The following is a 19,302-nucleotide window of genomic DNA, read 5'->3' as shown; positions in this document are numbered from 1 at the left end:
CTATAATAAAGATTTCTAACAAATTCACTAATTTCTTTTTCCTTTTTTTAGGCTCAAGAATAACCTTTATAAATCCTTATCTTTTCAATGGCTAAGATAAAACCAAAACACCTTTTACAAAAGGATAAAAGATTGTAAACAAGAAAGTCTCTCTAAGGTGGGTTTTTACAAATTAAGCTAACAAAAACACTCTATGTACAAGAGAAAAGGAAAAATGAGATTGAAAGAGTTTTTCTCTTGATGTAGATTGCTTGGATAGGTGTTGTAACCTTCTTCAAGTGTCATCAACTTGTTTTTATACGTTGGAATAAGTTTGTAGTCGTTGGAGATTATTTGGAGCCGTTGGATTCATTAATTTTGAGCATTTAATGCTCACCGGCACATTCGATATTGATAACTTTGTAAAAAGACTATATTTTAGGTCTTTTTACTTAATTTATTGATTGTCTAAAAGCCATTGACATAGCATTTTAGCTGCATATAGTTGCATTAAGGATATATTTTCATGTGGTGGATAAGTTTTGCCAAGGCAAAGTTTATTTGATTAAACTGATGCTACTGATGAGAAAGGTTGTTTGTTGATTGTGATGATGCAGGAAATGACTAAGGAAAAATTTATTTGCCAAGACAAATTAATTTTCTAGGGCCAATGGAACACAAAAGACGAAGACAGTGAGGAACATAATTTCCTTGCCAAGGTAAGATTTATCTAGCAAGTCTGACGCAGATCTGACGAACTGCTGACGTCACCTACCAGCTGGTTGATTGACCTCACGTGCAAGCAAGCCCCCAAGTTTCTGACAACAGCCAGACGCCTTTTCATTTATAGCATAGATAAGAAAACACGGGTATTTAGGGAATATTTAATGATATAAAACCCTAAAAAAATTCCCTTAATAAATACCCAGTGACACCCGCCAAAAAGAGGAGGCAAAGGGGAGAATCATACAGAGAAAATAGCCTAGGTTTGGAAAAAGGTGGTCGCGGCGTCCTTTTTTCCACCATCCCCACTCATCCGTCCTTGGTGCCCTCCATAGCCAGGCTTCGCCGAGGCGGCTGCCAGGCCCTCGAGAGAGGCTTGTGCGCTAGAGCAATCATGGTGGTGGTTTGACGTCACGAGAAAGCTTTGTTCTGGGAGTTTTTTTTCCTCTTGTTCTTCATGTTTTATTTTTCTAAGGCTTGTACTTAATGAATATTTTTGGGATGATGTTAACCACACCATAAACTATTTTATTTGGCGTTGGGAATGCTTGGATAATATTTTATTTTACCGTTAATGAATGATTAAGTATGTTTTTGTTAAGTGTTGTTTTGTTCATTGTTTTAACCTTTTGCCTTGACTAGGTAAGAGCTTCGAGAGATTGCCTGGTGCCTAAGAGAAAAATTTCTAGACCTTATAAGAGCTTCGAGATATATATGTTTGTCTAGATATTGATTCTTAGATTTGAGAGAATTAAGATAGATCTACGTGAACAATGAAATGGATCTGAGATGGAGATGTTCTAACTTGTCTACCTTAGAGATAAGGAGAGGGTTTCAATAGACTAAATGGGATAAACGCTAGAGTAGGATAGACAATGACTATAGTTCACGCTGAGGGGTATTGCCACAACAATAGTCTGACAAACCAAGGGTTGTAGCTCACACCGAGTAGTATTGCTATAGAAACCGTCTAAGAATACTCAACAATCTTGTCGAGCAGCCTAAGCATAGCATATCAAATCATTCTTAGCATGAAATAACTTCTCGCCATAGCAAAACCAACCTAAATGCCCGTTAGAAGTCTGATTGTGTGAGGCTTCCATTTTATTATAGAGTTTTGATAACTTTGGCCTTGACAACTTTTATTTGTTACATTTACATATTTTTATTGACTCGACAAAACATTTTTGCTCACTTCACTTAGCAATTTTTCTTGCCTTGGACATACTTTTTTCCATCTGTTTATACCATTTGCCATTGCATATTTTCCTTGTTTATATCATTAGACTTAGATACTTAGGATTAGTTAGTGACACTTATTCCTAGTTGTATCAATCTTTTAAAAGCCCTCCAATCCCTGTGGAGACGATACTCAATCACTACTATATTACTTGCATCGATTATGTATACTTGCACATATTTGCTTGCCTTAGCATATGTATTTACAAGCGATCAAGTTTTTGGCGCCGTTGTTGGAGATTGACAATTGGTGTTTTTAAAAGTTTTGTTATAGCATTATCTTGTTTCTTTATTATTCTATTTTTAATTTTATTTTTATGGATTTATTCACTATTTTTGTTTACCCTTTTTAGGTGTTGTGTGGTTGCATAACTTGTATAAGTCCCAAGGTACAATTATCTCATTTTGAACCTGAGATTGAAAAAATTTATGTCAAAGAATATATGTTCAAGGAACTCAAAAAGCTATATACGTAGTTCAAGATGAAGTGGAGGAACCTGAAGAATTAAATGCCATAACAAATAAAAATGCGAAGAAAGCTGTGAGACCACGAACTATTAGAGATCACTTAGCTCCCACCTTGGATGACCTTAAGCCTGCTATTGTGGCTCCCAAGAATCAGGCAGACCACTTCGAGCTCAAACCAATTATGTTTCACATGTTGGACTTGAGTGAACAGTTTGGTGGTGCTCCTCACGAGAATGCAAGGCAACATGTTTGAGCATTTTTGGAGGTCTGTGACTCATTTCGACAACAAGGTGTGCATGAAGATATGCTGAAATTGAAGTTATTATTGTATTCTTTGAAAGATCACGCCAGAGCATGGCTTAATGGACTACCTTCCGGCTTGATAAGGTCCTGGGTAGACTTGTGCAAACAATTTTTGCTATGGCATAATCCACCCAATATGAACAACCATCTCAGGAATGCCATAGCAACTTTTTTCCAAGGCAATGAAGAGTCTATGTACGAGTGTTGGGACTGATACAAAAGTTTTCTTCACAAGTGCACCAATCATGGATTCCACGACTGGACTCAAATTATGATGTTCTACAATGGAGTTAACGCACCCACTCGCATGATGTTGGATTCCTCAGTGAATGGTACTCTGCTTTACAAATCGCCCGAGGAAGCCTTTGAATCCTTGATAGGATAGCCAACAACGATTATCAATTCCCATATACAAGGCTTTGAACTGGAAGGAAAGTGTCTGGGCATTTAAACTTGATGAAAAGGATTTAGTGTCTGCCCAACTTTCTGCCATAACAAATATGTTGAAAAATTTGTAGCATTCCAGCGAGGTGAAAGTCAATGTAACCAACTCAGCATGCAATTTTTGCCACGACAATCTTCAGCATCAACGGATACCCTGGAAAAATATTAACAAGGGTTCAACATCTTTCTCAAATTCTAATTCCCTCGAAGCTTCACTGCAAGATTTTATGGCCTCAACAAAAGATTTCACGACTTCAACTAAGGCCTTGCTGCACAAACACTCTTCAATAATTAAAAGACAAGGCATACTGTTGCAAAGTCAAACAACTTTATTACAAAGTCATATCTCATATTTGAGAGCATTGGAAAACCATGTAAGCCAAATTGTCACGGCGTTACATGCTCGCCTACAATGAAGCCTCCCTAGTGATGCTAAGGTCACTAAGCCTCACGAAAAATGAGCAATGCATTGCGCTTACAATGAGGAGTGGTACCCAGATCAATTAAGAAGATAAGTTTGGGGGGAAGAATCAAGAAAATTTTCATCGCAACACTGTACCAGACGAATCTGAAGGTCAAGTTGAACTTGTTGTACAAGAAGAATTGCCTATGGAGAAGGAAAATGACGCGGGTTTAACAAGTCACCTACTGATGGTGGAAAATTTATTGCCACGGCAAAAGTTTCACCCCCACCTGTAGCAGATGAAGTCAGGCCTCCTCCACCCTTCCATCAACGATTGAAGAAGCCTAACGAAGAGATCATATTCCACTACGATTCAGCTCCATGCATAGTGCACTTTAAAAGAGAGAGGACTATTGCAAAGGTCCTACAATTCAGATGTGAAAGACATGAAATGCCAGGGCAAAATATTTTGAAGGTGAAACTGTTATATGTGTGGGGTATTTTGGTATATACTGGTGCTCCGGTCGAACGCGACAAAATTGTCTTATCAATTCAGGATGTTTGGAGTTTGCATCCCTTTAACCCTCTTTAATTTTTTGTCATGTCAAAATTATTTTTTGTGTTTGTTTTTCTTTATTTTATTTCTTTATTTACTTTTAATACTAGTTGTTTATAAGAACATGCTCCCAAGCATGTGGACAAGAGTAAAACCCCTATAGATGTTGCGCCCACTTAGAAAGAATACTTAATTGGTTTTGGCACAAACAATGAAATTGCTTATGATGTCCACCCACCTGCACAAAAACCACGACAAATTGCAACACCTCTGATCAAGCATCACATGAAGAGGACAAACAATCACATTTGGACTTGTCCACCTGAGGAATCTGCGAAAACCAACCCCACCACCATCAAAGTAGATGTTAGTCAAGGTACCTTGCATTACATTTCATCTTTAGTTTAGTCTTCATGCACTGAGGACAATGCATCTCTCAAGTTTGGGGGAAGTGTTGTACACCATATTTAGTTTTTTATTTTTGATAATAATTGGTTGAAATATTGTTGTCATGGCAAGAGTTTCATTAGGATAGTTGTTGGAAAAAGTTGTTGATGCCCAATGATAATTATTTTACATGATTGTTGAAGGCTAGAACCGACCTTAGGACTTGATTCTTTGTGACTCTTTGAACACGATTGTATGTTTTCTATGCTTAAGGTGCTTAATTTTTTTTAAGAAAGAACTTTTTGCGCGTCGTGGCATTAAATGTTTGAAAGGATAAATTGAACTCCTTAATGTTTGAATTGTGTTGAATTAAAAATAAATGTCTCGGCAGAACTATAGAGGGACACTCCTCTGTGCGATGGTATGACCTAGAAAAATCCCTTAAATAAATGGTTGCCTCGGCATATGAGTGAATGAAAGCAGTCACGGGATGAATCTACCTGAGTAGCTCGTGGGTAGAAGGTATGTTCCCTTTCACTTAGAGTGCGGGATGGTAGTGTGATGAGCTGACTCCCCTTAAAGTATGCTTAAACAAAAACTCTACCTGACTAGCTCGGGGTGGAAGGTATGATTCCTTTAATTTAGAGTGTGGGATGGTAGTGTGATGAGTTGACTTCCCTTAAAGTATGCTTAAAAAAAGGAGTTGAAGTTACATGTTTAAAAATAGGAGTGAAACTATACTTGATGAATAATTTGATGCCTTGGCAAAACAGAAACACTTACTTATGAGTTTTCTAAATACGTTAAAGCATAGACTGCTATACAATCACACACACATATACACCGACAAAGAATCCTAACCTAGGAAAGGTACTTGACTTCTCGTACAGTCTACCATGTTGAGGCTAAACTTTTTGATGAGGGCTGAAATTTTAAACCACATGATTGTCCTAATTTTTTGCTTTGCCATGGTAATTTATTTATCTACTGCTTATTATCCATTGCTTGAGGACAAGCAATAACTTAAGTTTGGGGGTGTGCCGTAAAAAGACTATATTAATTTTAGGTCTTTTTACTTAAGTTATTGATTGTCTAAAAGCCATTGACATAGTATTTTAGCTACATATAGTTGCATTTAAGACATATTTTCATGTGGTGGATAAGTTTTGCCAAGGCAAAGTTTATTTGATTAAACTGATGCTGCTGATGAGAAAGGATGTTTGTTGATTGTGATGATACAGGAAATGACTGAGGAAAAAATTATTTCCAAGACAAATTAATTTGCCAGGGCCAATGGAACACAGAAGACGAAGACAATGAGGAAACAGATTTCCTTGCCAAGGCAAGATTTATCTTGCAAGTCTAACTCGGATCAAACGAACTGCTGACATCACCTGCCAGTTGTCTGATTGACCTCACGTGCAAGTAAGCCCCCAAGATTCTGACAACAGCTAGCCGACTTTCCATTTATAGCCTGGACAAGAAAAAATGTATTTAGGGAATATTTAATTATGCGAAACCCTAGAAAACGTTCCTTAATAAATACCAGTGACAACCACAAAAAGAGGAGGTAAAAGGGAGAATCATACATAGAAAATACCCTAGGTTTAGAAAAGGCAGTCTCGACGTCCACCATCCCCACTCGTCGTCCTTGGTGCCTTCATAGCAGGCTTTTTTGGGGCGGCGGCCAGGCCCTCGAGAGAGGCTGGTGCGCTGGAGCAGTCATGGTGGTGGTCTGACGTCACAGCAAAGCTCTGTTCTGGGAGTTTTTCTTCCTCTTTTTCTTCATGTTTTATTTCTAAGGCTTGTACTTAATGAATATTTTTGGGATGATGTTAACCACACCATAAACTGTTTTATTTGGTGTTGAGAATGCTTGGATGATATTTATTTTACCGTTAATGAATGATTAAGTATGTTTTGTTAAGTATTGTTTGTTCATTGTTTTAACCATTTGCCTTGACACTGTAAGAGTCGTTTGTCTAGAAATTGATTCTTAGATTCGAGAAATTAAGATAGATATACGTAAACAATGGAATGGATCCAGGATGGTGATGTTATAACTTGTCTACCTTAGAGATAAGAAGAGATTTTCAATCGACTAAAAGGGATAAACGCTAGAGTAGGATAAACAACGACTATAGTTCACGCTGAGGGGTATTGTCACAACAACAGTCTGACAAACCAAGGGTTGTAGCTCACGCCGAGTTGTATTTCCATAGCAACCGTCTAAGAATACTCAGTAATCCTATCGGGCAGCCTAAGCATAGCATACCAACTCATCTTAGCATGAAATAACTTCTCGCCATAGCAAAACCAACCTAAGTGCCCTGTTAGAAGTCTGATTGTGTGAGGCTTCCATTTTATTATAGAGTTTTGATAACTTTGGCCTTGACAATTTATTGTTTACATTTGCATATTTTATTGTCTCGACAAAACATTTCTGCTCACTTCACTTTGCAATTTTTCTTGCCTCGGCCATACTTTTTCCATATGTTCATAACATTTGCCATTGCAATTTTCCTTGTTTATATCATTAGACTTAGATACTTAGGATTAGTTAGTGACACCTATTCCTAGCAGTAGCAGTCTTTTAAAGGCCCTTTAATCCCTGTGGAGACGATACTCACTCTACTATATTATTGTATCGATTGTGTATACTTGCAGATTTGCTTGCCTTAGCATATGTATTTACTAACGATCAGGTATCGATACCAGTAAGTTGGTATCGAGATCGACCATCCTAACGGTCAAAATTATAGCCGTTGAACCCTTGGTATTGATAATGTTTATATGAGTATCGATACTTACCTATCAGTATCGATACGAAAAAAGCTTTCTGGAATTTCGATCTCGAGACTAGCATGTTGGACTTAAGATTAACAAGGGTTTAGCAAGAAACAAGTGTTTTGAGCTTTAAAACAATATTTATAATTTATGAAGTTACTCATAAACATATTACTATTTTTCACATTTAAAAACGCTTTAAAGTAGTTTTTGTCAAATTATTTATAGAATCATAGCATGTAAATTTTAACAACTTAAAACATTTAAAAATTCATGTTATATAAAATCAAAGTTGGTTCAATTATCTCTCCCTATTTGATATAACAAAACCATTTGTGAATATTTTCTTTAGCTTTAAAAATGATTGTCAAATTAGTTTTGTGAAAAATAAAATCTCTCCCTTAGTAAATATTTTAATGAAAAAGAGAAATATTTTAGAAAATATTAAAGCTTCTTTTTTCATTTTTGAAATTGAATTTTTCAAACCTATACTTCTCCCCTTTTTTGTTATATAAAAATAATTTAAACAATTAGGTTAAAAAATAACAATGAAGAGTAAGTCAAAGTTTTTAACATAAAATCATTTGAATTTTTTAAAGGCTCACCTCAACAAATGCATTATAAAAAAATTAACTTTAAACTTGACACTTAAAGACTATTGAATTTCAACAAAGATGAAGCAACATATTAGTAACACATGAAATCAATATTTAAGTCTATTATACTTTATGCAATATTGACATAAAACCTTAAGTTCTATGCATACAACTTTCTAAAATGTTATGCATTTAAAAAAATGGATATCAATGTTAGAGAGATATCATTTTCAATAAAAGACACATGCATAAACATTTAAGTTTAAGGTAAAAAAATCAAGTTGTCAAACAAAACATTAAAAGCATATTTGATCAAAAATCATTATGAGAACAAAAATCTATAAAGAATCATTCAAAACAAAAAAATATTCACCATAATATTTTAACATACATGAGATAGAAAACAACACATAATCATTTAAGTATAAAACTAATGCATGCATAAAACAAATAGGTAACCAATATTCAAAATCAAACACATTAAGTTTAAAGGTTACCCATTCCTCATCATGTGTGGCTAGAGCATTTAAATTTTTCACTTTGGTCACATTGCTCCCATACACCTACAAGAGACATTAATAGGATTTTGGTATCTAAATTGCTTCGGATCCTTGATGTTAGTGCTAAGTCCCTTGTTCCCTTAGGAACCCATACTTACCTAATTTTAAAAGATTTTATAAGTTTTAAAGGATAAGTATGCTCCATATGACCATGAAAATGGCAATGTGAGCATTTTGTTATTCTCAAACATGATGAATTGTTTTGAGAAATTAATTCATTTTCTTTGTTAAGCTTTCAAGCTTAACTATCAAGATTTGCTTTTTCAAAATCATTGATTTTGATTTGTGAAAGCTAAATATAATTTTTCAAAATTTCATTTTGTTTTCAAAATCAAATCATTTTCAACTTTAATTTTTAAATTAATTTCTTATATTTGGATTCATGGTCTCAAATTCCAATAAACTCATCATAGTCATCTTGTAACTTTTTAAATTAATAAGAATTTAAATTATTAGAGTTATAAGTAGGGATGGCAAAAAACCGAACCCGTCTGGGAAAACCGAAAACCGAATTAAACGGGTAAGGTTCGGGGATGATAAACGGGGACGGGGACGGGGACGAGTTTGTAATCCCCACTCTGATTACCCGAATACCCGGCCCGATAACGACCCGATAAATATTAAAAATAATTATTGTATATATATAATATTAATAAATTTAATTTAATTTAAATATATATATAATATTTATATTTAATTTAAATATATACTCGGCCCTATACCCATTTAAATAACTGTTTATGCTAAACGGGGATACATGTTTCCCCATGGTTTCCCTGATTACCGTGAGGATCCCCATTTAAATCCCAGCGATTTTTTAAGCAGGAATGAGTACGGGTTTTTAAACGGGGACGGGGGACCAATCCCTGGCTGAAACTGCCCCGTTGTCATCCCTAGTTATAAGTAACCATTGAATCTTTTTAATGGCCATGAGACATAGGTTGGCTACTTTAATTTCAACATAAGAGTTATCTTCATCATTCCAAGTAGTGTCATACCCCAACTTAGGGCCTAAAAATTTTCTTAAAATTCTTACGAGGACGAATTTAGTTAAAATTTCAATTTAGTCAACGGAAGAATTTTAAGAAAATTTTTAGGCCCTAAGTTGGGGTGTGACAAGCAACCACCAATGCTTATTCTTGATTGATACCTTCTTTTTTAAGAGGGGATAATCACATAACATGTCCCATTTTATTTTTGCATTCAAAGCACACAGAGGACCCTCTTCTTGCTCGATTCATGCTTCACTTCCTTTCCTTTAAAAGACATGAATCTTATGAATCTTTTAAATATCTAGGCCACCTCATCATCTTCATCTACCTCTCCACTTGAGTCTTGATTACTTCATTGGTGGATTTGAAGGCGATTCTTACCTCATTTTTTATCCTTCTTCTTCTTCTTCGTCCTTCTTCTTTTGGAGTTCACTTATGTGATTAATGAACGATGATCATCAAGGATTTATAACTCCAAATCCTGGCTTCTTCAATGGTAGGGGTGGCAACAGGGTAGGGCGGGGGTGGTTTTGCATTACCCAATTCGTCCCTAACACTTACGAGTACAGTTTTAGGGAATCCCCATTATATGTTTTAGGGAATTTTGTCCCCATACCCATCCCTTACGAATCCATACGGGTTTCAGTTAATCCTCATCCCCAAAAAATAAACAAATATTTTTGAAATTAATGCAACTCCTAAAATTTGTAAAATATATTAGATTATCTCAAATTGGTCTCTATCTATAATATGAAAGTTTCAAACGTCAATATTCATCTAACACCCAATGTATATGTACAATCTTAACCATTTTCAATCTCAACAAATCAATTATTAAATGAGAAAAGATTCAATTTTAGTTATTTTATATGTAACAGTGGCAATACGTAATCTCACAATCTATCATATATTTTTTATTAAATATATATTAAGGGTATATAGGTAAATGGTTATAAATATATTTTAAAATTTTGTAAAATATCAGGGATCCTATTGATATTTTTCAGGGATCCCCACGGTTATTCACACGGGTACGGTTCGATTATCCCCGAATTTCGGATATAAAAATTTCGTCCCCATCCCAATTTGAACTTCAGAGATAAAACTTCCTCATCCCTATTTCGTGGGTAAAGATTTAGTTATTCCCATCTCTGTCGGTTCAGATCCCCACGGTTTTCGGTTTTCCCCACCCGATTGCCACCCCTATTCAATGGTGGTTATTTGATTTCCTAAGATGTAGGTAATGAGGCAAGCATATTTCTCATTATTTCTTCATTGGAATAAACTTCCCAAAGTTCTTCAACTCGTTGACAATTGAAGTGAACCGATCTATCTATGTCTTTATCGGGTTTCATTTTAAAGTCTATATAGTTGAGAGTGAGAATGGATTCAATTGCATGGTATTGGCATTGAGTTGGGCATGCTTCCATCTTTACTTGTCCATCCTTTCGACTCCTTGGAGTGAAAATCATCAAGGTAGTACGTGCCGAATGTCAAAGTCATCTTCTCGTTTGAAAAAAGGGAATTGATAGAGAACTCAAGGATCTTCACAGAGTTGTTAAACCTTCAATTGTGACCCGTTCTGATACCAACTGTTGGGATTTTCGTAGCTCTATAGATCAACTGAAAATGTACCAAGAGAGGGTGAATTGGCCAAATAAAATTTTAGGGGTTATGGAGAGAAAGGATATGAAATATGCACAATGATTTAGAGTGATTTAACTTCTCAACCAAGTCCATATCCACTACCTTAGCTCCACACTAAGGATTTCTAACAAATTCACTAATTTATTTTTTCTTTTTCTAGGCTCAAGAGTACTATTTACAAATCCCATTTACAAGAAGATAAAATGTTGTAAACAAGAAAAACCCTCTAAGGTAGTTTTTGCAAATTAAACTCTCACAAATAATCTATATACAAGAGAAAAAGAAAATGAAATTGAAAGAGCTTTTCTCCTGATGTAGATTGCTTGGATAGGTGTTATAACCTTCTTCAAGTGTTCTCAACTTGTTTTTATATATTGGAATGAGTTTGTAGCTGTTTCTAGCCATTGGGAATAATTTGAAGCTATTGGATTCATTAATTTGAGCATTAATGCTAACATGCACATTCAGTATCGATACTGGGAAGTTGGTATCGAGAACGATCACCCTAACAGTCAAAATTATAGCCGTTAAACCCTTGGTAATGATATTGTTTATGTTAGTATTGATACATACCTATCAGAATTGATACTAAAAAAGCTTTCTGGAATTTCGTTCTCGAGACTGCCATGTTGGACTCGAGACTAGTAAGGGGTTTTGGCTAGAAACAAGTGTTTTGAGCTTTAAAACAATATTTATAATTTATGAAATTACTCAAGAACACTTATTATTATTTTTCACACTTAAAAGCGCTTAAAAGTAGTTTTTGACAAATTGTTTATAGAATCATAAAATGCAAATTTTAACAACTTAAAACATTTAAAAATTCATGTTATATCAAAACCAAAGTTTGGTTCAACATTCTCATCCTTTTTGATATAACAAAACCTTTTGAGAAAATTTGCTTTAGCTTTAAAGATGATTTATCAAATTAGTTTTGTGAAAAATAAAATCTCCACTTCAGTAAAATATTCTAATGAAAAAAAAGAAATATTTTAGAAAATATTAAAGCTTCTCATTTTTCATTTTTGAAATTGAATTTTTCAAACCTATACGTCTCCTCCTTTTTGTTATATAAAAAATAATTGAAAATTTAGGTTCAAAAATAACAATGAAGAGTAAGTAAAAAAATTTAACATAATATCATTTGAAACAATTTTAAGGCTCCCCTCAACATTGCATTCCAAAAAATAATAATTAAATTTAATAACTTGACAATTAAAGACTACTGAATATCAACAAAGATGAACAAATATGTTAGTAACACATGAAATTCAATATATCCAAGTTTATTCTACTTTATGCAATGTTGACTAAAACCATTGAAGTTCATATGCACAAAGCTTTCTAAAAATGTTATGCATTTAAAAAAAATTGATATTAATTATTAGAGAGATATCATTTTCAATAAAAGACACATGTATAAATATTTGAGTTTGTGGTCAAAAACCAAAGTTTGTCAAAACAAAACATAAAAAACATTTTTGAGCAAAAATCTGTATGATGAACAAAAAGTCTATGAAGAATCATTAAAAAAAAAAGCATCATAACATATTTTAAGATACATGAGATAGAAAACAACACATAATTGTTTAACTTTAAAAATCATGCATGTGTAAAACAAATAGGCAACCAAATATTCAAAATCAAACACATTATGGTTAAAGGATACCATTCCTTATCATGCGTGGCTAGAGGATTTGAATTTCTTCACTTTGGTCACCATTGCTCCCACACACCTACAAGAGACATTTAATAGGATTTTGGTATCCAAATTACTTTGGATCCTAGATTGTTAGTGCTAATGTCCCTTATTCCCTTATGAACCCATACTTGCTTAATTTTATAAGATTTTCTAAGTTTTAAAGCACAAGTATGCTTCATATGACCATGAAAATGATAATGTGAGCATTTTTCCATTCTCAAACATGATGAATTGCTTTGAAAAATAATTCTTTTTCTTTTGCTAAGCTTTCAAGCTTAACTTTCAAATCAAGATTTTCTTTTTATAATTCATTGATTTTGATTTGTGAAAGCTCAAAATCATATTTCAAAATTTCATTTTGTTTTTCAAAATCAAAATTTACTTTCAAAATCAACTCATTTTCAACTTTAATTTTGCAATTAATTTCTTATATTTGGAATCCATGATCTCAAATTTCAAATACAACTGTCATAGGCATCTTGTAACTCTTTACACGAATAAGAATTTAAATCATTAGAGTTAGAAGTTACCCTTGAATCTTTTTCAATGGCCATGAGATATAGGTGACAAGTGCAAGATTGTATGTTAATGGCGGTAAACTTGAACTTTTTAAATTTCAGGGAATGAACTTGAACTTATAAAGTTTCAGGGGGGAAGAAATAGGGTTTTAATAAAATAATGCATAGAAAAATCTAAAATATATGATAGTTTTAAATTTTTAGGGGTGGACTGCCCCCACCCGCCCCACAGTCCATCCCTAGACATGATCAAGTGTATTAATTGTTATGTGAACAACAGATTAAGAAAAACAAGATAATTTGGGAGGAATGTATGACTAATTATTCATGGTGCAAACAACATCTTTAAATAGTCTATACAATTAATGCAACAAGTAAAAAATATGTAAGTAACTCCTAAAACGACGGAAAACATGGCAACTTAATTAAAAACACTAATGTTTGTATACCATGTGCATAAAAAGCTATTGAAAAAGTCTAAAAAAATCTTCCTTTAAACCAATATTAATTTCAAATATCAATTTAAACTAAGAAATCTTACTAACTTCCTGTATTTTTGCCTTGCAAACTCCAAGCATTGTCGTAGCTTCTGAAATGTGGCAAGTTTGAGGGCCTTTGTAAATACCTGTGATTTGATCCTTAGTTTTACAATATACAATATCGACTCTTCATTATTCTCATGATCTCTCAAGAAATGATATCGGACATCAATATTTTATTCTCCTATGTAAAATAGGATTCTTGAATAGCTTTGTAACACCCCAACCCGTACCCGACCCGAATATGAGTCCAGGATGTCACATTGACTTTTTAAAATAATATTTTTACCAAATAACAGAATATTTGAACTTATATTAAGAAAATACGATAATATATTATCTAATTATGTCAGTTATAAATTCTACAAAAACGTATTTATGAACAGTACTATACAATATGAACAGTACCGTGAACAATATGAACAACACCCTGTACAGTACTTCCGTAAAACATTCATAAACTCGATCAGAGCACATATACTTAATTTAAAGACCTTTTTTACATGCCAACCTATTTATCAAAAAATGACACATACTGTGTAATTAACTTCTGATCTGACCTTCGAGCAGAGATATGTTGTTACTTTGAACTTAGCTTTGATCCTCCAGCTTCTCAGTACCTACGTGTAAATCACTTACACGCTAAGTCATACACTTAGTGAGGCATAAACATAATAATGATGCATTTCTCATAAATATAAATATGAAATCTACGAATTCAATCGTTTCACATATGATTTCCGTATACATGATAACAACATAATAACATATGATAATGCAAACACTTTTGTAAGCCAATTAATATGCTTATCAGTACTTATATTACTATTACTATATTCCTTTTTATCATATAAATATATATTGAACATTCTATACATACCTTGGAACACATATACCAATTCACAACAGAGCATACATAGTATCATATCAATTAATTTATTTACTCTCTTTAAAGACCATATATTAACCCATGTATACTTTTGAGAACTTAAGGTATGTGAGTACATTGAGGTTGTGCACCACTATGTTGTCACCACAGCTCATATAAATGTCCCGAATGACCTATCCAGAGGTCATAAAGAACCTCGGCAACTGTCCATAGGTCCCGAAGAACCTAGGTAAACTGTCCATATGTTTCTTAGAACATAGGTAAGCTGTCCATATGTCCCGAAGAACATAGGTAAACCCTCGACTCTTGGCATGCCAACTATACCACAAGCTCTCATATCACTTAATATGGGAATTATCATTTATATCATTTCACGCATTCACATGCATATTTCACTTTTCATATGATTTCATAATCATATGTCATTTAAATTATAACACTTTTCTTGTGTTCATATGACATGTAGATCATTAGTATCATGTCATTTCACATATACACTTTTATATCATATAAACTCATATCTTCTTATCACATATCTTCTTATTATATCATTCACCTCATATATTCAAACATACATACATTTCATGTCATTCATTTCATTCTCTATATCCTTGTCACATAGCTATTTTATTTCTCATGTTCTTATGTAAACACATATGTAATGTATTGTTTACTTATTTTCATATATATATCACACATTCATGTATTCAAGTAATCATGTAGATCATGTCACATATACTAACATATACCTATTTTCATATACTCATGCACATATAAGAATTCCATCAATATAACATTTTAGGAGTCACTTCTTACCATAGTAACTCATCACTGGCTCATTGCAAGCCAATGTATGTTCAATAACACAAGTACAATTAAATTGCACTCACCTTAGCCTTGCTTTGATTCGATCATAATTCGTTGATCGTCCCAGGATTTGCTTACGTTCGATGTCTACCTAATCATACATTGATACATATCAGTATTCTAATTGGTATATTCTTATCTCCCATTTCTTAAACTAAAAGAAAGACTAATTTCATTTCTTATTTAAAATAGGTATCAGTACATCCCTAACTGAGGTATAGATACCCTGTCTATGGTATATATACCCTGATAACATTCTGGAAATTTCTATCTTCAGGGGGGTATTGATACCCCCTATAGGGTATCGATACCATACTGACATTTTGTAATTTTTCGTTCAAGAAGGAGTATCGATACCCCTTCATAGGGTACCGATACCCTTTGCCCAAATTACATTTTGAGCACGAAAATCACCTCATTTATGCTCAAACACTTCCTATTTCATCCCATTACATATACTTAACTTATCTACTCATACTTGAACTCATTAATACTCATTCAATACATCATTAACTTCAAAATCCTATCCACCACATGAAATTCAAGAATTAAACTAAATTTTCAACATGATCCAAATTCAATTATATGCTTTAGACTTCTTAATTCTTCTTATGACAAGTCAAAAATCTCATCAAAACTCTAAAAACCAAACCATATCAAAATTCATATTTAAAACTCATTTTACAAATCCCATCCTAATTTACTCATCTTATTGTTTTAAGCTTATATAAGCTTTCCTTAAGCTTATATAACACCTAATTACTCCAACCCAACCTAAATTTAACTAGAAATCTCTCAAGCTTATCCTGTATATATCCTTATATTATCTATTTCTATGTCAAATGACCATTTTGCCCTTTAATTCATTTGATAATTACTAACAACTCAGGAAATATTTTCCAATAAATCATTGAACTCTTCAACTTTTCCACTTTAATCACTAAATTCTAAAATTTTACAATTTAGTCACTAACCCATAGTTTGGGATGTTACAAATCTCCCTTCCTTTTAAGAAAATTCATCCTCGAATTTTCATTGTACATATTTGATAATAACATATCTTCAAATGTTCTTATGTTTTCTCCTTTACTTACTCTTTCCTTCCTTTAGCTCTTCAACTACCTTTTTCCCCTATATAAACATCTACTGTCATTTATCATATAAACAATAACAAGTAACCTCAATTTATTGTCTTTTCTCTCTTCTATTTTTTATTTTCCTTTGACCTTTTTAAAGTCCATATAATGTCACTCATCATGTAGACAATAACATCCATTTTCATCAATCAACATCATAAATCCATCTTTAATTACCTTATAACAATAACTAAACTCTTATTCCATTATCATTTGACTAATACACAACCTTAAATCTTCTTTAAATGTAATTAAACATATACTTTACAAAATCAAACAATCTTTTCACATTACATTGCCCACTTTTCTTACTTATATATCGAACTTATTATTATACTTCCATATAACCTTATCATGTCTAATTCTTTAAATTCAACCCTTTTCATTTCTTTATCCAAACACTGTGCCCTACTAAAATTGTCACTATCACATCACTATAAATAACTTCTAATTGAATTCTCAATTCTTTCACCAATACTACTAATATATGAACATGCAAGCCCAAAATAATCATTATTATAACGTATTTATTTCACAATAGAAGATACTGCTATTATCCTGGATTATCAAGATCTTCATTGGTATTATATTATACATTCGAGCAGTGGACCGTATTTCCTGTTGAGTAGGATTCAGGTTGACTTCTTCCTCTTCCTCTACCACTTCCTCTTTGAGATATCGAAGCAGATCGCTCCAACTGTGTAGGCTTTTCTGTCCCCAATGGACAATCTCTCATGAAATGTCATGTTTCCCCACATTAGAAGCAAGATCCAGATTTAACTCTACACGTCCCACCGTGATATCTCCCACAAGTCTGACAATGTATCTATTGTGCTATTCCATCACCAGACCCTACTGATTGGGTCTATCTAGTTCTATCTGATTTGATTCTCTAACAAGGTGAAGCCCCGATTCTTTTAGATGGTTGGTTTTTTGATCCCCAAACCTTTCATTCTGAGCTCTCTAGAGCTTTAGCACGATTTACTATTTCTTGAAATGAGGACAAGTTCAGCACTATTAACATTTCTTTCAACCTCGGGCGCAAGCCCTCTACAAACCACTCACACATCCTTCTCTGTTGGGATCAACTCAGCCGCAAATGACTTAACTTATTAAACTCGCACTTATACACTGTGCGATTCATCTATTTAGATTCAAGAATCTTGCTTCATTTTCCTGATAAACTGATATCCTATATACTTATGCTTAAACTCTTCTAGAACAGAGACCATGTCACTTGATTACTGGTCATTCTCAAAGTGAATTTATCCACCAAATTCTCACTTGGCCACAAAACCAGGAGATTACTCCGTCCAGCTTTCCACCTCAGAACAGTGGAGTCATTCTAACAAAATCTACAATTCAATCATTTCACATATGATTTCCATATGCATGAAACCAACATAATAACATATGATAATGCAAACACTTTTGTAAGCCCATTAATATGCTTATCAATACTTATATTACTATTACTATATTCATTTTATCATAAAGTATATTGAACATTTCTATACATACCTTGGAACACATATACCAATTCACAACAGAGCATACATAGATCATATCAATTAATTTATTTACTCTCTTTAAAGACCATGTATTAGCCCATGTATACTTTTGAGAACTTAAGGTATGTGAGTACATTGAGGTTGTGCACCACTATGTTGTTACCACAGCTCGTATAAATGTCCCGAATGACCCATCCAGATGTCATAAAGAACCTCGGCAACTGTCCATAGGTCCCGAAGAACCTAAGTAAATTGTCCATATATTTCTTAGAACATAGGTAAACTGTCCATATGTCACAAAGAATATAGGTAAACCTCGACTATTGGCATGCCAACTATACCACTAGCTCTATATCACTTAATATGGGCATTATCATTATATCATTTCACGCATTCACATGCACATTTCACTTTTCATATGATTTCATAATCATATGTCATTTAACTTATAACACTTTTCTTGTGTTCATATGACATGTAGATCATTATCATCTCTTGTTCTCATATACTTCACATACATCACATATATCACATTCATATCATATTCATATAGGCTCACGGTTTTATCACCTATCATGTCATTTCACATATACACTTTTATATCATATAAACCCATATCTTCTTATCACATAGCTTCTTATTATATCATTCACCTCATATATTCAAACATACATACATTTCATGTCATACATTTCATTCTCTATATCCTTGTCACATAGCTTATTTTATTTCTCATGTTCTTATGTAAACACATATATCATGTCTTGTTTACTTATGTTCATATATATATATATCACACATACATGTATTAAGTAATCATGTAGATCATGTCACATATCGTAAACATATACTATTTTCATATACTCATGCACATATAAGAATTCCATCATCATATAACATTTTAGGAGTCACTTCTTACCATAGTAACTCCATCACTGGCTCATTGCAAGCCAATGTATGTTCAATAACACAAGTACATTAAATTGCACTCACCTTAGCCTTACTTTGATTCGATCCTAATTCGTTGATCGTTCCAGGATTTGCTTACGTTCGATG

Source organism: Hibiscus syriacus, unplaced genomic scaffold (assembly GCF_006381635.1).
Source record: "Hibiscus syriacus cultivar Baekdansim isolate YM2019G1 unplaced genomic scaffold, ASM638163v2 tig00010968_pilon, whole genome shotgun sequence".
In the NCBI taxonomy this organism is placed as follows: Eukaryota; Viridiplantae; Streptophyta; class Magnoliopsida; order Malvales; family Malvaceae; genus Hibiscus; species Hibiscus syriacus.
This window is presented reverse-complemented; position numbering follows the sequence as displayed.